Source organism: Balaenoptera physalus, assembly GCF_965194825.1.
Source record: "Balaenoptera physalus genome assembly, chromosome: X".
Taxonomy (NCBI): domain Eukaryota; kingdom Metazoa; phylum Chordata; class Mammalia; order Artiodactyla; family Balaenopteridae; genus Balaenoptera; species Balaenoptera physalus.
Window position 1 is genome coordinate 129,888,497 of NC_138903.1, and position 27,114 is coordinate 129,915,610.

At 40.6% G+C, this 27,114-nt stretch overlaps 1 long non-coding RNA gene across 2 annotated transcripts in view; it reads left to right on the top strand.

Annotated features, from left to right (window-relative positions):
- LOC309652240 overlaps positions 1–27,114 on the top strand; it is a 78,868-nt gene that overhangs the window by 14,228 nt on the left and 37,526 nt on the right. Inside the window, exons 1-5 of one of the 2 annotated variants that reach the window (XR_014258614.1) lie at positions 9,713–10,921; positions 11,041–11,123; positions 14,008–14,172; positions 14,285–14,371; positions 23,311–23,507. This is a non-coding gene — a long non-coding RNA (uncharacterized lncRNA). Of the gene's footprint in view, positions 1–9,712; positions 10,922–10,996; positions 11,124–14,007; positions 14,173–14,284; positions 14,372–23,310; positions 23,508–27,114 lie in introns of those variants that run through there. The other variant, XR_014258613.1, reaches the window with a different exon arrangement.

Genomic DNA, 27,114 nt, shown 5'->3' on the forward strand with positions numbered 1-27,114 from the left:
TCCATCCTCAGCGTCTAGAAATTGAATTGAAACCAAAGCATAAAGAAGTATTATTGAAGAAGCTAAATAGTTTACAAACTCAGCAGTGCCACATAGAAGATTAAATCCAGTCGATTGGGAATTCATTTAGGGCACATCTGCATTCTTTGTTTCTAGACGTGGCCACATGCACAGTTCACCAAATGCATCTTCAGAGAGTAAGATGTGTTGAGGTATTTAGAAAATGGTAGCATCATACCAATAAAGGAGCAATTAGTTCTATCTGGGGAGGTGATAAATCCCTACAGAACACTGGGCTAGACTTTGAAGGTTGTATGGGAGTTTCTCAGATAGGCAAGAGAGGGAAGGGCATTCGAAGCAGAGGGAAAAAAATATCAGAAGAGTGCAGAATTGCAAAAGTGCCCTGGCGTATTCTGACAAAGGTGAAGAGTCCATTTTGACTAAGGCATGAAGTGTGTGGCTGGAAAAGTAGGCGAAAGACAGGCTTTGAAAGACACATTCTATGCTAAGAAATTTGGGGTTTTTTTTCCTGTGAGATAACAGGAGGGCCCTGGAGAGCTTTAAGTATGGAAGTGATGTTGCCAATTTTAAAAATTTTAGATTATCATGGCAGCAGTGTGGAAATCCAATGGAGGGAGAGGGACTGCAAGCTGGGGTACCAGTTACCAGCTGTTTCTTTTGTTAGGTCCCAAGTGAGAAAGGATGGGGTCTTGAGCCTGGGCAGGGACAGTGGGGATAGAGAGGAGGAGTGCACTTAGGTGACCTGACTGACTACTTGGGGTGGCTGGGGAGGGAAGTGGAGGAAATGAGAGGGTGGAAGATGGAGGAGGGGGGTGAGGGTGGAAATGAGCCCACAGAATTTCAGAGTTGGAAGGGGCCGCAAAGGTCAGCTATCCTAGGCTAACTAAGTACCTTCGGTTTCATCCCTACATGTGATGGTCTGGCTCTTCTTTGAATACATCCAGTGACAGGGTGCCCATTATATCTCATGGCAGCTTACTTCATCTACAGGTTGTTCTATTAAAAGTTCTTCTTTAGGCTGCACCAAAATCCATCAACTAGTATCTTCTACTACTTGGTCCTAGACTAAATTCCTTGGGGCCACACGGGCCAAGGCTAACCCTTTGCCAATGTGAAAGCTCTTCACATACTTAAAAACAGCTTTCATATACTTCTATGTCTTCTCTTGTCTAGAGTAAACATTTAAAGTTCCTTCAGCTGGTTGACATTGTTTTCTACCCATCTATCATCCGAGAGGGCACAAAAGGCTTCCTATGGAGTAAAGTGTGTCAGTTTCTTCCCTTGTGATTTTTTATTGGTCCAGATAAGCTCAATGAAAGGAACCTTGTATTAAAGTCAACTTGGAAAGGAATAATATGGAAGTATTTGAGAAAGAGGTAATAAAGACCAGTCTGGTAACACGATTTCAGAAGCTTAAGCCTTGAATCGATTAGGGTTGGTAGTGATACCATTAGCATGGATATCAGAAAACGGGAGATAACTCTCACTATGACTTGCAGAATGAAAATGTTAGGAAAGCACAGACTCTGGAGTAGGAAAGGCCTTTAGAGATGAGCCGTTCCAAGTCCATCATTTTACAGATGGGAAGAGTGAGGTTTGAAGGGGCAGGAGACATGCCCAATGTCCCACAGCTGGTCATTGGCAGAGCCAAGACTAACCTAGGACTTCTGATTTCTAATTCAGTGCTTTTCTTCTCTACCATGTGTTCCCTTAATTTGGAAGGCAAGCAAGGACCAGCTAATAAAGGATACTCTTTTACTATCTTCTCTCTAATCACTCTCAACAAATTATATTTCACTCTGAAATATATTTCAAAGGGTGTGTAATTATATGAGAAAGTTTTTGAGATTCTTGTATTGCTCTCCAAAGCACCCCTGCCACATTCACCAAAGACTTAGCAGTTCATGTCACTTTGAGTTTTGAATTGATGTGAACATCAGTGAGGATAAGTCCCCATTAGGGCAAGAATTTGTACACTGAATGTTTTAATAACATGGGAATGTTGGTAAGACATTTAGAAATAGGAATGGAAAAATTGGCCAATAGTGCATATTATTGTGTGATGAAACTACTGAGGCCCTGTAATCATACTGTTGCAATATCAGTATAAATAGAAATTCAAAATGGTAGAATGCCTCCTGACATGTGAGCAGTGTACATGAATTTTCAAGTGTTGAAAATCGGGAGCTATTGCTAAGATTCCGGGGTATCAGAGACATGGCACACACTCTGAAGGCATTCCGTGGATATTTTTTATTTGAAAAAAAAATAAAGGGTGCCAGTCTCCAGATTTCATATTTATGTAGTCCCCCAAAAGTTCACAGTAGCAGACCTCCCATGAATCTAGGTCCCTCTCAAGCTGAGGGCTTCCAGGTGGAAGCTACAGTAACTGAGACGAGCCACTGGCCTTGTGTGAAGATGTCCTGCCCCTGGTTCTGTCTCTGTGACGGACTTTCAGAGCCAAGTGAGGGCTTACCAGCGTGACCAGATGATAATCTTCAATCTCAAAGGCAGAGTCATTTATCATAGTTGTGTCTGCCAGCCCAGATGAAATGAATGTAGCACAGTGCATAAGCTCTATAGTCATTTTACCAGAAACCAGTGCATGTTGGTCCATCAAGAGGGCATCCCACTCCAAGATAGTCAGAGAAAGGAGGGACCATTTTGAAAACATGCTTCTGTAGGGTTATTCAAGAGTCTGCTATCAGAACTTCTTCACAAGTATCCATCACCAATATGTTTAGACATCAGTAGAATAATCTCAGTATCTGTGTATGAATGGTTTTTTGAAAAGTCCATTTAAACTCAGATACAGATTATAGTTTCCAGAAAATATGTACCCGTGAAACGTACACGGGAAAATTAACATCTGCGAGAAAGGATTATAAAAAACCTGCTAAATGCCCTTTTAAAAAATGGGCCTAACTCTATGTTTCAATCCTAAAGGATGGCCTGCCATTTCAAATCCATGCCATAATTTATATGATATTGATTTTATTGTCACGCTTTGAAAATACTCTGTCACGTGTGTTTATGATGGCCGTAAATGTTCAGAATAACATTTGGAGACCAAGTCACTATTCAGAGTAAGGGAAATAGAGACCTATGTAGAGAGGTTAGAGCCCATTAATGGGCCCAGTGTTTAGACCTAAGAAACCTACGTAAGACAACTTGTCTTGAAAAGCAAGTAAAAGAAGCTCTCAAATAATAGGAGTTCAAAATGAAAATTCAAAAATGGAAGGCTGTGTGGCTCAAAGTGATGACTCTATTTAAAAGCCCACATTTTGTCCTGTCCAGGAATCCTCAAATGGTATATGTTTGTAAAAGGAATTGACACTCAAACATCCAGCCACAGTCAGCCCTCCGTGTATGCTGAGGATGTGGAACCCATGGATACAAGTGGCAGACTGTACTTCACCATTTTATATAAGGGACTTGAGCATCCCCGGATTTGGGTATCTGCGGGTGGGGGTGGATACCGGGGGACAACTGTATACTAGGCATCAAAATTCTCTGGGTGAGCAGATTATAGCTTTGGCATATTAGCACGTCCAGAGCACAGTAACTCCCCACTATAGACCTGGAGCTGCTTGCATCATCAAATCAGTGCCTGGGGACTCACTGGTTCCAGTTGTATTGGTGCTAGCTGGGGAGTCAATATGTTGCTTAACCCAGACTAGCTAAGGGGCTTTGCTCCTGGGAAGGGGTAGGAGAGAAAGTGAGTGTTTTGCTCCCATTTTCCTCATAGTACATTAGAAACAAAGCACAAAGTTGGCTGGAATCAGTGTTAGCATTGCCCAAAGCAGCTGAACTCTGATTTAACCAGATGCCATAACTATAGCAACAGGGAAATACTGGAATTTTGAGATTAACATGCTACTGAAATTTACTAAATATAGCACACTTTGTGGTGAGGTGCATATTGTAGGTATTTCCTTTATTTTTCAAATGACAGTGTAAGTCAGGCTATGGAAGGAAAGTTAATTTATTATATATAATGGCTGCTGAAGTCTCCCTACTCCCTATTGATCTACATCTATAAATGTGTGTTTTGAAACCAAATGAGATAAATCAGCTTGATTGTCCAAGGCATGGATGGAAATTGGGCTACCATAAAGCTATCTTCGGATTTGTACCGGTGTTGGAATATTCATCTTTGGGATTTAATGGAAATAACTTCGGGCAGAGTTAGGAGACCTGAGTCCCAGCCTCTGTTATTAAATCACTATGCGATCTTGGGCAGGTCTCTAAAGGGACTCTGGGTCTCAGGTTCCCCATATTTTTAGTGCTGGAAGCTGAACTGTTCCAGCTCTCCCATTCTAGGCTTCTGGAATATTTAGGGTTAAGTTTCTCCCTGCTTTGGCTCTGGAGGATACTTACTGACACCCTGTGGAATGAGAAAGAGAGAGTCATATCACGAGATCCCTGGATCAGGGAGGTGGTGACATGTACAAGTGGGGGTTTTCTTGCAGGTTTTCCTCTGGTCAGGGAAGTGCTGTCTCCACTCCCCCAGCCCTATAAGGAGATCGGTTATTGGCTTCATGCTCTTTCAGTTCTCCTTTACCTCCTTTACCCACAGCTGGGCCTATGTGGCCTCCAGAGGTAGGCCATCGCCGCACTCAGCAAGGCTCTGAGCCCCATCCTGTCTGTATTCAAGGGAGACGTAAAGGGCCCAGGGTCATTGAGGCAGCGTAGCTGTAAGTTCTTCTCAGACTCTGTGCCTCAGTCCTAATAAATCAATTCTTGATATCTTCCCGTGGCCAACCCCTTGCCTTCTCCTCCACGCCCAGGAGCTCATTGTTTGTCTGTTACCCACTCTTCTTTTACCAGAGAGCCTAGGCCCCTGCCTTAGCTTCATACTAGGTGTCCTTGTCCTTTGAAAACTGGAATTCTGCTGCTCTTTTCAGTCTTCAGGTCTGAGCCTGGCCACTGCCAGACCTCTCTGGATTTGCGCATCAGCCTGCAGAGATCTTTATCTATAGCTTGTGTCTGAGACTCCACAATGCCTCCTCCGTACTGTCCAGCACAGCCCCTTGTTGCTTGCTACTGGCTCTCACTGAAGCTGCTGCCCGCCTTGCTTGGACCTCTGTCTACTGCTTATTACAAGACCCTCTTAAGGTGTCTCCATCTGCTCTGTGGGGACATTGCCCTGTTACTCACTTCCAGGCCTTCCTGATGCTGCCTATTAGCCTCTACTTCTCGTATGTCATTGGAGATCCTACCCTTAGAGCCTTCCTGGGCCTATCTGGTCTCTGGGTCCTGGATCTCCCCAGCTTGGTCTATCCCAACCCCAGCCAATTTCCAGTTAGAGCCTACAAAGTCTTTGTGGGCATTTCTTGGGCCAGGTTTTCCTACCTGGGCCCATCCCTCAGGATGGAAACTGCTGTGTCCAGACTCACCCACTGTGTGCCAGTTAACAAACAGCCTTATAACACTTTGCAGTCAATGACTTTGTAGGATAAATTCAAGTTAAAATTATGAGATGGACAGTGAGGGAGAAGAGATGCTGTTGCGAATTTTTGAGCCAGAAAGAGATAATTAGGCGAAAGGTGAAAAATGTCTTTGAGATCTTTTGAGAAGCAAAGCTGCATGTGAATCTAAGGTGAGATTGTTATTGTTATTAGTAGTCAGCCTAGTAGTATTCAGTTCCTTGCAAACGTGCATCTGGCTTGATGAAATAACCCAGAATCCCAGCCCCCATAGCAGGGGCATGCGTAGTGGCTAGCTATATGCCCTTGTGCTGAGGACTTATTCTTTCTGAACCTGTTTCCTCATCTGCCAAATGAGGCTTTGTGGAGATAATATCTTTGCTCATTTATAAGCTCTCAGGGTGGTGTCAAGAATGCCAGTTAGTGGACAGTGGACATGAAAGTGTTCTAAGAACTGTAATGCATCATACAGATAATTCGGTCTTCCTTCCCAGTTGGGTGGGAGCCATAGACATGGAACCTCTTGCCCAGTGTTGGGGGACAGCAAAGATTGGGATCGCTGAGGGAATAGCAGGTCAGAAATAAGGCAAGTGGCCTGACATGGAGCCAGAGAAGGCTGGGGAGATAGAATACAAAGCCAAGTGCTTTAGGGAGCCAGCAGAGCCGACGCACAGGGAAGTTTGAAGGAGAGGAATTTCCTGAGTGGAGAGGAATTTCCTGAGCTAGAGTACAGGGGCTACTGCCTTCTTTTTGTTTGGCACTTGCTGTCGCTGGTCTAGCAGCTCAGACTGAAGCTATTTTGGAAGCAGTTAATAGCAGTTAAAAGAAGAGTGGGACGAATGTGAGGGATTATTCTTATAAGGTCTGGCAGGATTTGGGGACCAGGGAAAGGGTACAAGGCCAGTATCAGCTAGCCCAAGGTAAACCCAATTCAAAGGAGAGTGGTAAGTGGCCTAGGTGAGCAGCAAAGGCAGGCTGCATTTGGACACTGTGATGATTAACTTTATGTGTCAACTTGGCTAGGCTCTGGTGCCCAGTTGTTTGGTCAAACACTAGTCTGGATGTTGCTGTGAAAATATTTTTTTATATGTGATTAACATTTAAATCAGTTGACTTTGAGTAAAGCAAATTGCCCTCCATGATGTGGGTGGGCCTCATCCAATCAGTTGAAGGCCTTAGGATGAAAGACCGAGGTTTCCCAAAGAAGGAGGAATTTGGCTTCAAGATTGTAACATAGAAACCCTTCCTGAGTTTCCAACCTGCCTGGCCTGCCCCCGCAGATTTTGAACTCAAGACCGCAGCATGAATTCTTACCTGAATTTCTTACCTGTCAGCCTGCACTACGAACTTCAGGCTTGTTAGCCCCTACAGCTATGTGAAACAAGTCCTTCAAATACTGCCCTGCTCTCCCTCTCTCCATATATATATATGTGTGCGTGGGTGTGTATTTATATATACATGTATATGTGTAGATATGTATTTATATGTGTATATTTATATATTATCGGTATGTGTATATACACATCTGTATCTATCTATCTTATTGGTCTGTTTCTCTGGAGAACCCTGACTGAGACAGACACATAAAGATGGCAGTGTAGCTTAGGGCAGAGACAGTTGCAGGATCATTGAGAGCCTTAAGTGTGTGGTCATTGTGAGTTCTTTTACTGAAGTTGTCAGTCAGTCACAAAGTATTAATTGAGTCTCTGCTCTGTCTACCAAGTGAGTATCTATTGTGCCACAGAAGCTGGTTGGTACAACCTCTATCAACGCAGATTCCTGAGAGGTCAACCCAAAGCCTCAGTGGAAGGCTCTCACTTTTACACCAGAGAAGTTTTACTCCCCTGGGAGAACATTGAAGGCTGGGTGTCCTCCACCAGGGGTTGGGGATCTGACTAGAGAGGGCTTCCAGCTCTTTCCGGCTGATAATGGGGTCAAGAAGGACTTCTGAGAGTCCTCTCACTCAGACTTAATAGAGTCAATGCCATTGAAAGTGACTGCTCGTTTGGTCTAGCTCCTCATTGTACAGATGAGCCCTAGAGAGGAGAAGCCGCTTCTCCAGGCCACACAGCAAGTTGGTGGTGCAGCCGGGCTGATCGTTCAGCTGGCCAGACAATAAGTAAGGAAGAAAAGAAAGGAGAAGGAAAAAGAAGTCTGAATTCCCCTTGTGGTTTTACTATAGGTCATTTGTTGAGTAATTGTCCCAAAGTTAGGAAACGTTCCTATTTTTCCCAGCTGGATCACAAGGAAGGAAAAGAGAAGAGTCTGAAAAGTAAAGTAAAAGAAAATTTTAAAACATATTTATAAGGGCCCTCACTGCTAAATCACAGAGTTGAAGATGATCAGTGTAAGTGAGTTTCACTGGAGAGCTAATTAGCTTTCCTAGGGAATTCTCTAATGGCAAGAAAACCACAGCACTGTCCAGCCACCTTACCACCTTGACCAAAGAGTATTTGCCCTTGTTAAAATAAAGGCACACTTGGATTGCTGTTCACCAGATCTCCCTATTTCTCCCCATATTTGCTGAGGAATTTAGTTGTCTCCCATGAGCATACTAAATTGAATTGATCAATGGAAATGCCATATGTGTTCATTTGTTTTAACTTGACTCTGATAGCTCCATCCATTAAACCTACAATGAAGTTGTAATTCTTTGAAAAAATATAAATTAAAAAACATCCTGGCAGTTCAGAGTTCAGGATGAATCAGTAAAGGTAACTCTCTTTCCTTTGCAGTCAGTATTGCCGCTTTGTGCCTGTGTTTTCCATTTAGGATGTTAGTGTAAATCCTCCTCATACATCATTGAAAGCGTTAAGATTTATATGGCAGAATATCGTCTGCATTAGGCCTTTAGGAGAAAGTGGATGACCTAATAGGGTTTTCTACCTTTAATTTGTACTGTTCTTTGTGGGAGGACATTTTAAAATAAACTCTCATATTTGGGAGCGTAGTGTTCTGCAAATGGCATATATCATTACCAATATGGGATGTTTTACTGCACTTTCCATGGAGTCCCTGGGCTCCTTACTGAGATGCATCCTCATGGCAAAGCATCTTTTGTGGCCAGGAGGAGGACATTAACTTCTGATCCGCTCCTTCCCTGTTTGGAGCACAGCCCAGCTTTGATCAGCTCCTTAAAGAGCCTTCTGTTTACACCCTCTCATAGGTCTGTGGACAGTATTTGCCAAGTACATTGGAATCTTGGCCAACAGGTGCCACTGGGGCAGGGAAGGTATTCATCAGCTCCTTCCTTTGGTAGCTTTCCTTCTAGTTTTCCTCTTTTGAGGTAGTGAAAACTGCTCCAGGCTGCTTCTGTGATCTCTATATTCTCCCCCTTTTATTTCTTTTCTTTTTATATCCTTTTCTCCCTTCTCATATACCAACTGATGGGACAATTGAGTGACCTTCATCCATTCATTCAAGCATTTACTGGGTTCTACTTCATGCAAAGCACCGTACAATAGTCTGAGGTTTTAGTTATTCTCTTCTGTCTTGTTCCTTCTTAAATTATAAATGTAATACATATTTATAGTAAAAATGCAAACAGTACAAAAGGATATGAAATGAAGAGCCCCTTCACGCCCCTAGTCTCACTCCTTAGGCATAATCATCAGTAACAATTTCTTGTGTATCCTTCCAGAACTTTTCTATGCATACAGAAGTGTATGTATGTATACATTTATGCAACTATATACATATAGGTTCATACATACACATATATGCTTTTTCAGGAAACACTGACTAGAGCTAGAAACAGTTTTGTAAATTCACTTCTACGTATATATATCTTGGCACACTTTCCACGTCAGTACATGCAGTCCTGCTGATTCCCTTTAAGGCTGCGTGGTTAAACGTGACTTTAGGAAAACCCTGAGGTTTTGATGAGTTTTCTATAGAGGGCACTAAAGACGGCCGATGTTTTTAATGTATAAACTCAATTTTCATTCACTGTCCTCAGGTTTCTTTTACCTTTTCTCTATATTGAGGGTGTTACCCAGTTATGCATTCCAACGCTTGAAGGATTCCAATGGCTTGCAGATGCTTCAGGGAAATCAAAATTAGCTTGATCAGTTTCCCTGCCTGCACACCATTTATCCACTCTGGCCTTGGACCACTCTCAAGAGAGCTGCCAATCCAGCCTCCAGGGCTTGTCTCAACACTTGATGACAGTTTCTTTCCTCCTTTTCATAAGAGTTTCTCCTTCAGCTTCAGCCTATATTTTCATTTTTTTTTATAAATTTATTTATTTATTTATTTAGGCTGCACTGGGTCTTCGTTGCTGCGTGTGGACTTTCTCTTTGTGGCAAGCGGGGGCTACTCTTCGTTGCGGTGCACGGGCACTGAGGTAGCTTCTCTTGTTGCGGAGCGTTGGCTCTAGGCACGTGGGCTTCAGTAGCTGTGGCACTCAGGCTCAGTAGTTGTGGCACGTGGGCTCTAGAGCGCAGGCTTGGCAGCTGGGGCGCACGGGCTTAGTTGCTCCGTGGCATGTGGGATCTTCCCGGACCAGGGCTCGAACCCGTGTCCCCTGCATTGGCAGGCGGATTCTTAACCACTGTGCCACCAGGGAAGTCCAGCCTATATTTTCTGGTCTAGCCTCATTGACTATAAAGTTCTTGCTTATTTGGACATGTTCTGTCCTTACTAGTTTTCATTTGGCCATGTACAATTTGAGTCCTCCCTCAAAGAACTGCTAATTCTAGCACACCCTTATTTGAACACTTATTGTACATCAGACTTGTATGTGTCATTTCCTTTAATCCTCACAACAAACTCATGAGGGATGTGCAATAATTATTCCCAAATGATAGATGAGGCACAGAAAAGTTAAGGACATTGTCCAAGGTCACACAGCTAGTAGGTGGAAGAGCTGGTATTTGACCCCAGGTTCATCTGACCCTAGAAGCTGTGCTTTTAACCAGCACATGTACTGTCTCCCTAAGTCAGCAAGTACTTCTTGGCTAGCCAGTCATTACAGAGCAACCCTCGTTTATCTGTGAGCCTGTGCTTCTCTAAGGACAGGCCGCAACATCCACTTCCTGAGTATGTGCTGCATGCCAGGCTCTGTGCAAGAGGGTGGCGCTGAATTCTCGCATGCTGGAATAGCATATTCTTAGGAGCTAAACCATGGAGGGGATCTTGGGTGGGAGGAAGCACTTCCTGCTTACAATTCTAGCTGAAAAGGGATTCCCACATTATGAAGCCCCACGCTCCTTCCTGTGTAATACTGTTAGAAGACCTCAGGCAGAATCAGCAGCTATTAGGCATTTTTGTTTAATCTCTTCATGCTCCACCTCAGTTAAAGACCCAGGCTTACAACCCCTACTTTGACCAAAAACGCCAATCTACAAGAGGGAAGTGGTCTTTCATTTTATTTTCCAGATCAGAGTTCTCCACTTTCCCTACCAATGCTGCCTTCCCTGGGTGTTGCCTCTTGGAATTCAGATTGATCTGAATGAGGTGTCCAAGATAAAGTACGTGGTAACTAGGAGATGATTTCTATTCTGGTCTCTCTCTCTCTCTCTCTTTTTTTTTTCGTTGATCTCCAGTCCTGATTCTCCAATTGCCTTGCCTTCATGTTCTGGGGATTCAGAATCTGGACGTCATGGCCCACTCACTGAATTGGGAATTTCTAAGTCCCTTGGAGTCCAAAAGAAAGACCATTCCAGATGTCAGGTAAATGCCTTTCATTTCTTAACTGTCTGATAGAAATTGAATAGTTGGAAGAGTATTTATTTATTTACTTACTTATTTTCAGGTTTTCAGTCTTATTTTATTCCAAGCATGGGAAAATAAACCTGAAAATCTAGAAAGGGAAAGGTCAAACCAATAGCAGTTGCCCTGGAATTGTGGGACTTTCTCAATAATAAATGTCTAGATGATGTGTTTATTCCAGTTCCAATCCAATTCAATTCAACAAATACTTGTTGAATACCTGCTGTGAAAAAGATAAAGAATGACTAAGACATGGCTCTCACCCTCCAGGAGTTCACAGTCTAACAGGGAAGTCAACATGTACACTGTTCATTCTCGTACAAGGAAGATAATAATAAAGGTATATACAGAAGTTTAAACAAGGTGCTGTGGGAGTATTGGAGGAGTGAAAAATTAAATTTAATTAGGGAGTCTGGAAATATTATGTTTGAAAGAAGATTTTGAGCTTGGTTTTAAAGGGTTGATGAGACTATTACAGGAAGACATTTTAATGGCACTTTAAAAAAGATAGTTTAGGCTGAGGAACCACACAGCCTTCAGGTGTGAAAACCTAGGGGAATGGCGACTGGTCTGGAAATACAACTGGAGAGGTAAGTCTGACCATTTATGGACTTGCTCTGCAGACAAAAGAAGTCTTGGATTACCACCCTCCCCTAAACAAAGAGGAATCTCTTCTCTTATCATCACAGTCTCTGTGGGCTTCTCAGTGGCCTCTTTGTACAGACAGATACCTTCCAGTTACATTCTTATTCATTTGATGAAGATTCTCTATATGAGAAATACTTGACTTTATAATACACAACACATGCGATTGATTTAAACAGCTCCAATGTATCAATAATGCATGTAATTTATTTCTCTCCCCAACAGTGTATGTAGCCATATGTACTTTGATTATATTGACTAAGATTACAGTCCATGTTGATATAACCCAAGAGTAGTTGTTCATGATCTGGGTGGTATTGCGTTTGAAATTTATCCTACCCTGTCATTGGTTCCACTCACTTTGAGTTTATACTAAACCAGTTCTAGCTGTTACATCAGGTTTCTCTTTTACTAGCTCTATTTATTGTCTTTCTCTGGTAGTCCTATAAGAACGTCAGATGAAATTATATCAGATGCTTCTCTCTCTAAGATATGTTAACTTCGTTCCATCCTCTTTCACCATTCAGCTTGTTATCCTATCATGAACAGGAATTAGCTTTGTTTGGTATGATTTGTGTTTGAAGAATCCATATTGACTACTGTTTATCACTTGGGTTTCCCCTAGGTACTCATAAATGACTGCCTTAATAATTGTCCTCACAGCTTACCAGATATTGAAATTAAATTTATGAGTTTAATTCCCTGAGTTCCCTGGGGATTTTTTTTTTAAAGAAAAATGGAACAAGGCAGTTTCATGACTCACAGCAACTCTTCCATAATAAACCGGTGTGATAAAGAAAAACATTTTGCAGGAAAACAAATTTTAGTTTTAGCCTTCCAAATGATTATTATAAAAACTAACAAATATGATTTTTTGGAAATACTAAAAGACATCCTGTATCCTTTAAAACTATTTATCTATTGTGCTCACACATATTTTTAAGAGCCATAACAGATGCCTAGAAAATGTTAATCCACTAGTTTATAGACTTTACTTTGTGCTGGCAATTGGAAATTTGGTCTTTTTATATTCAAATTGTTGTATGCTTGAAAAATAGCCCAATAATGGCACTTTTTAGAAGGTTATTTTGTAAGTACTGTCGGTCAGACATATGCTAAAGTACTGTTTCAGGTTGCTGAGGCAACCTGCCTGCCACAATTGTGGTTACTATTTATCATTTAATGATAATGCATTGACCTGAAACCCGAGTCTTACCTTCACTGAATGCAGTGCAGGCACACTGTAGGTAGGCTGTAGGTAGACCATAGCTACCTCTAAATCTCAGTGAATGACTAGCAAGGGATTGATGCACATGGGTTAGCAAACAGTAGGATCCCTTGAAGGGGATGGATGTGTAGAACATTGAACAACACCAAGAGCTTTGGTAGAGTTTAGATTTCTATACTTCCCCAGCGAAGACTCTGTTAACTGAAGCTAGGAATATGTGGACTGACTAGTTTACATCAGTCTTGGTAGAGAAGTAATCAATTTTCTCCGATGAAAGCAGTTTGGACCCAGTAAATGAACAACATGCTGATGCTATAGTCCCTTTTCTTAATGTTCCATTGAAAAGTGGTAAGGCACATTTCTTTTCTGAGCCAGTACCAGCCCCTTTCCAGTGACTTGGTCTAGAGGCAAATGATGTTCAAGAGCACTTTTCTTGTGTAATCTTTTTCAATAGGTATGACAGGTATTCCGAAATTTGTATCACAGTGCCTTATGCTTTGGTGCCTGTTAAAACTATAATGCATAGGTTTGTTTTGTTTTGTTTTGTTTTGTTTTTACTTGTTTGTGTGAATGTTTTTATTTCAAAGACTGCCATCCAGGGCTGTGCAGCAACTGAGCAATGAGAAAATAACCCACTATGCGATCCTGGTGTGGGATAATATTTAGGGTGACAGAACATGCATAAATCGTCTTACCAATTTGACAGGAATGGTTTCAAACCTGGCACACTGTGGCCTCACTCCTCACCAGTGTGCTCCTGGAAGAGCAAGCCCATGGTGAGCTCCTCAGAGTTTGTTAATGGGAGGAAAGCCTTGGGTTTAGGGAGAAAGTATTTGGATAGCATTTTAAGAAGCCCTTCCATTTTTAGTAGAGTAGAAAGATCTGCCTCTGAGTCTGCACTACAGTCTTTTCTCTGGATGAGTACAATGACTGTCTCTCTCACATTTTTCTGATATTTATTCTTCAAATCAGCTGCATGAGTCCCTGCCACTCTCCTGAATAAGCTTCCAGGCATTACCTACATGTTGTGTTCCTGTGGAGGGATGGCAGTAATCTCTGCTAAGATAAACCGGAGCTTCTGTGGATAAAGCGTAAATGCAGTGAAGTGTGTGGCTGTAAGATTTAATGCCTCTACAGGTAATTTTTTTTGGAGGGGGGATCTGGCATTTAATCAAATCCAGAGTCATTATGTAAATTTAATCACCTTGTAACACACTAGTAATTTTATTATCTCCTTTTCATTTGACAGTGCTTAGATGCAAGTTGAGCTTGGAATTCCAGAGGTAGAGCATTGCTGATTGGAGGCATATTAAGAAAAAAGTACTGTGGAAATGAGGTAAAACCTTTATTCTTGCTATTGACTGTTGTCTTTGTATGTGTACAGGTATCCGACAAAGAGTTTTTAGAATAAAGTGTGCCTGTTTAAAGTTTTCCACCTTTCTTAAAGCCCCCAATGAATTGCAATGAGACTGTTTTGAATGGACTGTGTTAAATCTATTTCTGTCAAATGGAAAACCTTCACACAAATGCGATGTGATTCAAACACTCCCTAATACAGGGGACGCCTTTATACTTGTGTAGCCCATTTGGCTTGGCCTCTGCTTACTAGAATCATGTCTAGTGTTAGATTATTTATGCCATAAGGTCTATTTAAAATTGAAGACATTCAATGCAAATGAAATATTTGCATTCATCAACACCAGTTTTGATAGGTGTTTAAAAGGTGCAATGGGGTCGATGATCTTGGATAGACAAATTATCCATCACCACATCACTGTTCATATTATGAGACTGAGGAAGAAAAAACCTGGTTAAGTTGAATTTCCCAAAAGGCACTTGGGCTTTTTGATCCTATGATTCACACTAATGATTGTATCTAATGAAAATAATGAAGCTAAATACTTTATCTGTGATTTAAAGAATGAAATTAGAAAGGAGGCAAGAGGGAAGGCATGATAACCTGTTGAACTGACCTTGCTAAGGCAGAAGAAATGGCATTTTGGATACATTTTCTTTCTTTGGCTTCTCTGTTTTACTTTCCCCATTCTCCTTCCTCTCTTAATCTGAAAGAAACTCTTGAGAACATCTCTTCTCCTGAAGACAAATATTCTATGAGCTCACCCATCCATATATTGGAACATGGAAGCCCCTGGTCAGCCAGGAAGTCTTTCCTTTAATCACCTGATGTCTCTCCTGCTGTATCTTGCAGGCATGAAAGCCAACAACTTGGGCAAATGCCCCTAATTTGGGCTCAGTTTAGATGACCGGGTTTCTCTTACCTAGAGTGCTACGTATTTCAGTGAAAACTCTTCTTTCTAAAAACCCTTACTAACTCTATGAATCATAACATGGCCTCAGTATGGGAAATCAAAATGGTATAATCTGGGATTAAGATTGAAGTGCCTTACTATCCAGTTTCCCATCAATCTTATTATTTTTTCTCTGTTTATCACTGATGCCTCAGTTTTCTCATCCTAAAATGGCGATAATAATCACTACCTAAATTGTGGTTGGTATAAGGAATCAGTGAGACACTGGATGTGAAAGTATCCAGCACTAGGTCTGGCCTAGAGCACATGCTCAGTGAGGGCAGGTTGAATTGGAATGATCTTATGGTTAGGAGGATAAAGAGTTGACTTTTGAAAGATCTTTATATATTAAATACAAGTCCTTTGTCAGATATGTGGTTGGAAAATATTTCCTCCCAGCCTGTGGCTTGTCTTTTCATTATCTTAACAGTGTCTTTCACAGAGCAAAACTTTAAAATTTTGAAGTCCAGTTTATCATGCTTTTGGTATCATATCTAAGAACTCTTTACCTAACCCAAGGTCATGAAGAGTTTCTTCTATGTCCTTTTTTTCTAGAAGTTTTATAGCTTTATGTTTTACATTTGGATCAATTATCCACCTTGAGTTAATTTTTGTGTAAAGTGTGAGGTTTAGGTCAAGGTTATATTTTTGCATATGGGTGTAAAAATGTTTCAGCACCATTTGTTGAAAATACTTTTTTCCCATTGAATTGCTTTTGCAACTTTGTCAAAAATCAATTGGCCATATTCATGTGAGTCTATTTCTGGACTCCCTGTTCCATTGATCTATGGCTCCTTCCCTTTGCCAGTACCACACTGTCTTGATTAGTGTGGATTTACAGTAAGTGTTGAAGTCAGATAGTGTTATTCTTCCAATTTATTCTTCTTTTTCAAAATTATTTTAGCTCTTCTAGTTCCTTTGCTTTTCAAATAAATTTTACTTATCTAAAAAAAGTTATGTTGGAATATTGACTGGAATTGCATTAAATTTATAGATCAGTTTGGCATGAATTAACATTTTTACTATGTTGTTTCTTTAAATCCATTAACACAGTATATCTATCTGTATATTTAGATCTTTTAAAAATTTCTTCTATCAGTGATTTATGGTTTTTAGCATACAGAGTCTGTGCATATTCTGTTAGATTTACACATAAGTATATTTCATTTTGTTCGAGCTACAGTAAATGGTGTGTGTGTGTATGTGTACATTTTTAAATTTTAGTTTCCAGTGGTAACATTGGGAGTATATAGAAATATGATTGATTTTTGTATGTTGACCTTGTATCCTACCACCTTAGTAAACTCACTTATTATTTCTTATTATTTCTAGAAAATTTTTTGGTCAATTCCTTGGGATTTTCTGTCTAGACAGTTATGTTGCCTGCAAATAGAATTTTATTTATTTCCAATATTTATGCTTCTTGTTTATTTTTCTTGCTTTGTTGCATTGGCTAAGACTTCCAGTGTGATGTTGAATTGGTGGCGAGAGGCAATGTTTTGCATTGTTCCCGGTCATAAGGAGAAAACATTCAGTCTTTTTACCATGAAGTATGATGTTATCTGTAGATTTTTTGGAGACACTTTATTAGGTTGAGGAAGTTTTCTTCTATTCCTATTTGCTGAGAATTTATATTACTAATATATATTGACTTTTTTCCAAATGCTTTTGCTGCATTGATTGATATACAGGCATATCTCATTTTATTGCTCTTTGCTTTACTGTGCTTTGCAGATATTGCATTTTTTTACAAATTGAAGATTTGTGGCAATCCTGCATTGAGCATGTCTATCAGTGCCATTTTTCCAACAGCATTTGGGACGCTTGTGTCTCTGTGTCACATTTTGGCAATTTTTGCAATATTTCAATCTTTTTCTTTATTATTATATTTGTTATGATGATCTGTGATCAGTGATTGATGTTATTATTACAAAAAGATTACAACTCGCTGAAGGTTCAGATGATGGTTAGTATTTTTCAGCAATAAAGTATTTTTAAATTAAGGTATGTACATTTTTTTAAACATAATGCTATTGCACACTGAATAGACTACAGTATAGTATAAATATAACTTTTATATGCACTGGGAAACCAAAAAAATCATGTGACTTGCTTTATTGTGATATTTACTTTATTGCAGTGGTCTGGAACCAAACCCACAATATCTCCAAGGTGTGCCTCTAATCATGTAGTTTTTCTTCTTTAGACTGATAATATGGTAGATACATTGACTGATTTTTCTGTTATTGAACCAACCTTGTAATTTTGTGATAAACCCCACTTGATTGTGGTGTATTATTTCTTTATATATTGCTAGGTTTGATATGATAATATTTTTTGAGGATGTCTATGTCTATATTCATGAGGGATATTGGTCTGTAGCTTGCTTTTTTGGAACTGTGTTTGTCTGATTTTGGTATCAGTATTAGGCTTGCCTCATTAAATCAGTTGGGAAACATTTCCTCCTTTTCTATTTTTTGGAAGATTGTATAGAACTGGTGTTATTTCTGCTTTAAATTTTGTATAGAATTTGCTAGTGAAATCATCTGAGCCTAAAGATTTCTTTTTCAGAAGGTTTCAACTACAGATTCAATTTCTTTAATGATAATAGGACTGTTCATCTATTTCATCTTGGGTGAGTTTTGGAAGTTTGTAGTATTTAAGGACTCATTGCTTTTTTGATCTTTACAATAATTCTGTGACATAGGCAAGACGGATAGTCTTAAATCACTGCTCAGAACAGTTCCTGTTACATAGTAGAAGCTTTGTTAATTTTGGTAGGATGAATTTGTTAAATGAACTCCATTTTACAAATGTGGAAACTAAGGTTCAGATTGGTGAAAGCACTTGTTGAAAATTATTTAGCTCATAAGTCACAATGTTAGGACTCAAACCCAAAAATAAAGAATAGCTTTTGAAGAAGAAAGAAAAAATGAGGAGGGAGCTAATTCAGCATCTATTTTGTGCCAGACATTGCTGGATACTTTTATTTGACTTGTCTCATTTAAATTCTGACAGCAATCCTGTGATATAGGTGTTGCTATCTCCATTTTAAAGGCAATGGAAATAAGGCTCTGCGTTAGTCAGGGTCCTAACAGGAAATATGGCGCACTTCAGTCAGGATAGTTTGAGAAGGGTTTACTAAAGCGACTATTTACAAGACATAGGCAGGGTGTAGGGAAGCCATAAGGGCTAGCGAAATACCCTATGGCTAGTATAGTGGGGCTGTTACTCCACCACTATCACCCAGGCCCAAAGAAATGAAGGAAAGGAGAGTCTAGAAAGAGTGTCTGGAAGGAGAGACCTCTAGAGCAGGTAGCCTTCAGATGAGCAGTGGTATTTGGTCAAGGGACATAGTTAACTCCCCACAGGGTGACTTCAGAGGCAGGAAGCTAGGAGGAAACTACACTCTTCTCCCAATCTTTGATCAACGGCCAGAGTTCCTTTCTGACCAAATCCAACCAGAAGCCAGGGACCAGTCAAGCCTGTTGATATAATCCATACCAGTTTCCTGGGGAGGAAAGCAGGACAGAGAGTGAATCCAGAGGACAAAGATGTTAAGTAACTTGTCCAGGGTCACACGGCAACCTGGTAAGAGGCAGATTTAGGATTCAAATTCCGGAGCTCTGGTTCTTGACACTGCGCTTGTCCATCTTCCCCAGGGGACTGACTTTCAGGACCAAAGTGGCAGAAAGGGCCTGTGATTAGTCCCCCAGTATGTATATTTTCTCATTTTATTTCTCTTTGCCCTGTAATGTAAATACAGATACTTCGGTATTATAAAGCACCATTAGGGTACCAGAGAGAGGTTAGAAAGAGAACGCTAGGAGGTGGAAGGAGTTTTGCCTGAGTGAGGAACCAAGAAAGGCGATGGAAGTTAAGGGAAAGACTCTAAGAACTGGGCTATGAGCAGGCCAGAAGCAAGCAAATTAGGCTATAAATATTAAGTGAGTGCTTGCTATGCTAACTACAGAAGGTGACAGAGGCTAAAATGTTCTAAAAAGAATCAAGGTTGAGCAGAGTTCCCTGTGCTATACAGTAGGTCCTTGTTGGTTATCTATTTTAAATATAGCAATAGATACATGTATATGTATAACTGAATCACTTTGCTATACACCTGAAACTAACACAATGTTGTTAATCAACCATACTCCAATATAAATAAAAATTAAAAAATAATGTTTTTAATTTTAAAAAAAGAATCAAGGTTGAATAAAAAGGAAAGAAACCCCTTGAGGAGCTTATGTCATGCTAGGGGCTAGAGGTGAGAGGATTTGTATATTCTGACTCTGGAATTCAGCTGATAAGCTGTGGACCCAGGCTAAGATGGCTGCCTGGAGCAGCCTCAGGGTTCCTTGCTAAGAGCCTAACCTGCTGGTGGGTAAAATAGGTAAGAAAATAAGTTTCTGAGAAGGGTGGCCTCCATGACTTAGCTGGCACCTGCACTATGCTTAGATGTATATAACCTGTACCTTAAAACCCCTCACATTGGGCAAGGCAGGCCAACATGCAACCAGCAGGTACTGAGGTAAGGCTGTGGGCTCTGAGAGAGAGAGAGGAATGAGAGCCTCTCTTTAAAACTGAGTGTTTGACCTCCCTGCTTCCTTACTGTGATCTCTGTAATGACAGCCTCAGGCAGTGATACACAGTCTGGTCTCCTCCTCTCAGCTACTGTTGGGTCAGTCTCTCCATCCATGGTTTTCTGAGGGGCTCTGGTAGCCTGGGAACTGGTTTGAGCAAGACCGTCTTGACCACCAACCCTTGCAGTATCTGGCTCAGTAGTTCTCAACCTTGGCTGAACATTAGAGTCACAGCAGGTGGAGGGGGAGAGGGGGCACGGACATCTTCAGAGTCATATGACCAGCACAATTATACAGGGCCCCATGCTCAGAAGGGGGCTCCATGCTGGGGGTTTAATGCCTTGCGGTTGCCATTTGAAATTCTTAATAATTTTATTTTTGAATCTGTGTTTTGTAAGTAAAGTCCAGTGGGACAGTAGAGAATGTACTGGGGGCTTAGAAGCTCAATTCACATATGGTTCCACCCCCCATTACCTCCCCATATCTTCAAGATGGGTTCTTGACTGCCACTCCCTTCGTTCCAGGTGCCCGAGTCTCCCTTACCCTTCCGCACCCGCATCCATGTCCATCCATCTCCAGCGGGAGCCTCGATGTGGGGAGGGTCAAGTCAGGTGCATGCACCCTGCAGCCCCTCAAGGTGGGGCATGGCAGTGACCATCCTTGCACTTGGTTCACAGCACCAAGCACATTCAGTGGGGGTGAATCTCTTGCCCATCCCTGATCCAGGTACCTAGTGCATCCTTGTGAGGAGGTGGTAATACCCTTGAGAGGTGCCTATATGCTGTCGGATGGGGTGGCAGACATCTGCCTCGGGAAGGGAGATGCCCGGGTCAACTTCCCTGCCCTCTGATAAGGCACAGCATGTCAGGCCAGCAGCTAGAAGAAGGATGAAACCAAACAGTTGTCAGGCCCGAGCACACACATGTGACACAAGTCATGGGGTAGGGTTCCCAGGTGCCTGTAAGGGTCTACACTTGCCTCATGAGTGCCTTCCCATGCCCTAGAGAGTGTCCTTTGGGCCTACTCCACATCTAGGTGACCCTCTCTTCCTCCTTATAACTAACTTTCTTGAGTCTGGCTTTGTGTTCATCTCTTCTGGCCAGCTCAAGGCACCTTCCAGGGCTGGGGCATGCAATACAAATTGTGCAATTTTGGTGATTCTGCATATGAACTAAATGCTCTGGTATTTTTATTTAAAACTGGTATTGTACAATGTAAAGATGAATGGTAAGATACATGTTAATAATTGAAATTTTTACTTTTTCTTGACTTAGAATAGTATTGAGTAGCAAATAGAAAATACCATGACAAGTTGAATGAAAGGCTGCAGAAGAAAGGAAAAATCTGTACATTGTAGTACCTTAGTGACACTTTTACCCCGCTTTTTGAACAAGGAGCCCCGCGTTTGCATTTTGCACTGGGCCCCACAAATGATGTATTTGGTCTTGCCTGGGTGTATATTTAAAACATATGGATGCATCCAACTTAATTGATACTGGATAGGGCTCCAGGCATCTGTATTTTTTTTAAATTTATTTTTATTATTTATGGCTGTGTTGGGTCTTCGTTTCTGTGCGAGGGCTTTCTCCAGTTGTGGCAAGCGGGGGGCCACTCTTCATCGCGGTGCGCGGGCCTCTCGCTATCGCGGCCTCTCCTGTTGCGGAGCACAGGCTCCAGACGCGCAGGCTCAGCAATTGTGGCTCACGGGCCCAGCCGCTCCGCGGCATGTGGGATCTTCCCAGACCAGGGCTCGAACCCGCGTCCCCTGCATTGGCAGGCGGACTCCCAACCACTGCGCCACCAGGGAAGCCCCAGGCATCTGTATTTTTAAAGGTACCTCAGAGAGTCTGTCATAGAAAGAAATTACAAATCAGCAAGGAGGGAAAGCTAGAATAAACTCTGTGGTACTAGATTAGAATCAGAGATATCCATATAAAAATGTAAGCTTATCTATATCCATATATAAATATATACATGTAAAGGTAAGTAGGTGCAGGCATTAATATTTATATGTGTGTATACATGGATTATTTTACATGACTGTGTTCCGTCGCTGTCTCTACTGGCAGGGCCTAAAAGCAGGAACATTCAAATAGAATTGAGCTTACCTAGAACCACATCTTGTTTTCTAAATACCATTCTCAAAAAAAAGAACTAGGCCTAGTAATAATTTTGGAGGGCAAGATATTTGCATAGCTTCAAATTGTCACCCCCAAAATATTTATTAATTGCTCTGGTGGTTTCAACATGTGTCCACAAACTCTTTGATACTCCTCCCTACAGGTGGTGGAGATTAATTCCCTTCCATTGAGTGTGGGCTGGACTTAGTAATTCAGTTCTAATAAAGTATGGAAAGGGACAGATAGTAGTTTTACTATTTACTATTTATATTTTCTAGTTAATATATAAGTAAGTTGAAAGTGAAAGCAGAAAAAGATATGCTATGCAAATATTATTCAAAGGAAAGTGGGAATGGCTATATTACTATCAGATAAAGTAGACTTCAGAGCAAAGAAAATTACTCCCTTGCTCTTTTTCTCGCCTTCCCTGGTTTTAACTGAGATTTTCTGTGATTCCATTTCATCTCCTCTCTTAGAATATCAATTATACTTCTTTAAAAATTTTTAGTGGTTGCCCTAGAGTTTGCAATATACATTTTTAACTGAGTTCATCTTCAAATAACACTTTAAATGTAGTGCAGGTACCTTATAACAGAGTATTATTAAATCTTCCTTTCCATCTCTTGTGACATTGTTGTAATTTACTTCACTTATTCATATGCTATAATCAATCAGTATATTGTTACTATTTTTACTTTAAACAGTTATCTTTAAACCAATTAAGAATCAGAAAAATAAAAGATTTTACCGTACCTTCATTTATTCCTTCTCTGACACTCTTCCTTTCTTTATGAAGATCCAAGTTTCTGACCTCTATCATCATTTTCCTTCCCCCTGAAGAACTTCTTTTAACATTTTGTGCAGGACAAGTCTTCTTTTATTTCCCTCCATTTTTGTTTTTTCTGAGAAAGACTTCGTTTCATTTCTATAGGATAATTTTGCCAGATATAGAATCTGGATTGGTGTTTTTATTCTTTCAACACTTTAAATATTTCATTCCACTCTCTTCTTGTTTGCATGGTTTCTGACAAGAAGTCTGATATAATTCTTATGCTTGTTCCCTTGTAAGGTGTTCCCCCCACTCTGTCTTCCTTAAAGATGTTGCCTTTGTATGTGGTTTTCTAACGTTGGCTAGAGGGAGGCTGGAGTGGGAGGAATGCCGTTCCCCAGTTAGGATAAGGTGTGGCAAAGTCTTTTTCCTTGTAGAGTTATGGAGAAGGCTCTAGGCATATTTCACAATGATTCTTCTTTCCCTCCCCCTGCCAGATTCACAAGAGGATCTTATTCACATCTTTATTGTGAGAATTTGGTGGATTTCCTGAAATTTGGGGGCTGCCCCTGTGCCTTCAGTCCTCAGAAGTTTCTCACTCTTACAGTAGTCCATATTCTTCCTCCAGCAATTTGTCAAAATTACCAGTTTTGGTGTTCCTACCAGTTTATGATTCCAGAGCCTTCTTTTCCGGGTAAGTAAATTACAGCTGTATCTCTCTGGATGTTCCTAAATCTTTAGATTTTGGGGTGGTGGTTTGCCCTGCAACCCCGGTTCTCTGATGGGTCCAAGAAAAGTCATTGATTTTTTTGGTTGCCCAGTTTTCTTGAAAGGATGGGAGTGGTCACTTCCAAGTTCTTATCAGAAGACTATTTCAAAATGTATATGAAAAGGCACAGGTCCTAGAATGGCTAAACAATTTTGAAAAAGAAGAAGGAAGTGGAAGGAATCAGTCTACCTGGTTTCAAGACATTATATGGTTACATTAATCAAGACAGTGGGGTTTGGCAGAGGGATAAACACACACATCAGTGGAACAGGATAGAGAACCCAGAAATAAACCCACACAAATATGTTCAACAGATTTTTGACAAAGTTGCAAAAACAAGTCAATGGAGGAAAGATAGCCTTTTTAACAAATGGTATGGGAGCAACTGAACATCCATAGGCAAAAAAAAAGAACCTTAACCTAAACTTCACACCTTATGCAGACACTATCCAAAAATGGATCATGTAAGTTTGCAAAATGTAAACTATAAATCTTTCAGAAAACAGACATAGGAGAAAATCTTTTGGATCTAGGACCAGGCAAAGAGTTCTTAGACTTGACACCAAAAGCATGATCCATATAAAGAAAAAAAAATGGTAAATTGGAACTCACCAAAGTTAAGCACTTTTGCTCTGTGAAAGACCCTGTTAAAGAGGATGAAAATACAAGCTACAGACTGGGACAGAATATCAGTAAGCCACATATTCGACAAAGAATAAAGAACTCTCAAAACTAAACAGAATAAAGAACAATCCAATTAGAAAATAAGCAAAAAATGGCAACGGGCATTTTACTGAGGAAGATATGTAGATGACAGATAGACACTTGAAAAGATGTTTAACATCACTAGCCATTACAGAAATGCAAATTAATACCATTATTTGATATCACTATATGTCTATTCAAACAGCTAAAATTAAAATAGCGATAATACCAAATGCTGGTGAGGATATGAAGAAACTAGATCTCTTATACATTGCTGGTGGGAAAGTAAAAATAATACAGCCACTCTGGAAAATAGTTTAGTGGTTTCTTACAAGACTAAGCATAAACTTACCATACAACTCAGCAGTCGCACTCCTGGGCATGTATCCCAGAGAAATGAAAACTTCCATCCATACAAAAACCTGTCCATGAATGTTCATAGCAGAGCTATTTGCAATAATGAAAAGATAAAAATAACCCAAATGTCCCTCAATATGTGAGTGGTTAAACAAACTATGGTACATCCATTCCATGGAATACTACTGAGCAATAAAAAGAGTACACTTCAGATACACACAACAACTTGGATGGATATCATGGGCATTATGCTGAGTAGAAAAAGTCAGTCTCAAAAGGTCACATACTGATTGATTACATTTATATAATATTCTCTAAAATGATAAAATTTAAAAACTGGAGAACAGATCGGTGGTGTCCAGGGGTTAGGTAGGTTGGGAGGAGGGTTGTGACTATAAAGAGGTAGCATGAGGAAGATCTTTGTGGTAATAGAATTGTTCTGTTTCTGATTGTAGAAATTGTTCTGATTGTAGTGGTATTTACAAGAATATACACATGTAACATTGAGGGAAACTGGGTAAAGGGTACACAGAACTTCTCTGTATCACCTTTTCAACTTCATGTGAATCTACAACTATATCAACATAATCGTTTTTTAAAATAGTAGCTTTACAGTGGAGAAAACTGGAAGAAATCTCCTTAACCAAGTCATCAAGGCTGACATCACCAGTATGTCATATTGATACCATGTACTTCCTGATACTATGTGATGAGAAAGGTACTTCACTTCTGTGCTATCCTTTCCCAAGATACATAATCCCAATTTAATCATGAGAAAACATCAGACAAGCCCGAACTGGGGGACATTCTACAAAGTACGTGGCAATCTTTAAAATTGTGAAGGTCGTGAAACACAAGGAAACATTGAGAAATTGCCATAAATTGGAGGCAACTAGGAAGATAGGATGACTAAATGCAGCATAATATTCTGGATTCAATCCTGGAACAGAAAAAGGACATTAGTGGAAAGATTTGTGAGGCACATTATACAAAATAACTGCTCAGTGCTCTTCAAGATCATGAAAGATGTGGAAGGACTGATAAACTGTCATACATTGGAGGAAACTAAAGAGATATGACAACTAAATGCAACATGGTATGCTGAATTTGATCCTGGAACAGAAAGTGGACATTACTGGAAAAACTAGTGAAATCCAAATAAAATCTATAGTTTAGTTAATAGTATTGTACCTAGGTTAATTTCTTAGTTTTGATAACTGCACTATGGTTATGTAAAATTTTGACGTGAGAAATGCTAAATGAAATGTGTGTGGCAGCTGTCTGTGCTGTTTTTACAACTTTTCTGTAATTTTAAAATTATTTCAAGATAAACTTAAAAACTAACACCCCCCCTCCCCCCCAGAGATTCTAACGTGTAGTCAGGGCTGAGAACCACTGCTATCTCATCCATTAGGTCCTGCCTCATGGGTTTCCACTGTGTTCTACTCTCCTCCATCAAAATTGCCCTGCTCTGGAGGGATTTGTTCTCAACTGGCTGCTGGTCTAAATAGAATGAGGGAAAAATATTTCTACCACTATCCCAGTGGGAAACTCATTTCAAAGTTACTAGTATGGGTACTATCCTATCTGCTCTAGCCAGGTGCCATTGTATAGTAAGAATTTCCACCTCAGAGATTCATTCCTTTGTGTAAAGCATCATTACATCATCATTTTTCAAGCAGCACTTATGGATACTGGGACGTAAATTCAATAAGAATTACGAGTCATGTGAATTGGTATATCAGGGCATTTTCTACAACACCACAAAACACTGGGCATCTGTGGAGGAGAGAGCTAAATTTGTCTAGAGTTCCCCACCATCCATTTTAACTCTCTAAACAGAGAAGGCCAGTCCTTGGTGGGAGGCAGGAGGCTGGCACTGTGGGTAGTTAGAGCCAGGTGATTCAAGACAGCGCTCAGAGCATGATTCTCAGGTCTTAAGAGAACTGCCTAAGGTAGAGAGATGGTCAACATCTTGGATAGCGAACTCCTGTTGCTATGACAGCGTCCAGGAGCACACTTGTCTCTGGTATCAGAGTCTGGGGTTTATTCAGTTGGCTCCGCCCTCTCCTGGAGTGCTCTGTTTCTTAAAAGGGCCCTGCCCTTTATTTTGCTAGGATTAGTCATTATGGGTTGGTGAATTGCCCTTTCCCCGCCTCCACCCCAGCTTTTCATCTGCACCCTGGAAGGGAGGGCTTGTGTCTTTGGGCCTGCTGAGAGTCCTCCAAGAGAGCTGAGCTGAGAGAAAATTAAGAACAGCTGGGGGTAGACACAATGACATCATGTGCCTCTAGCATAAAAAGCAGCTCACAAACTCTGATTCAAGGAGAGAAAAATAATGGGAACTGGAGAAAGGGGCTGAGACTTGGGAACTATGCAAAGGCTGATTACTGGGGAAGACAAGAGAGATTAAGCTGGGAGCACAAGAGCTAGCTGAGCTATTGGAACTCTTAGTAAGGACCTATTAATC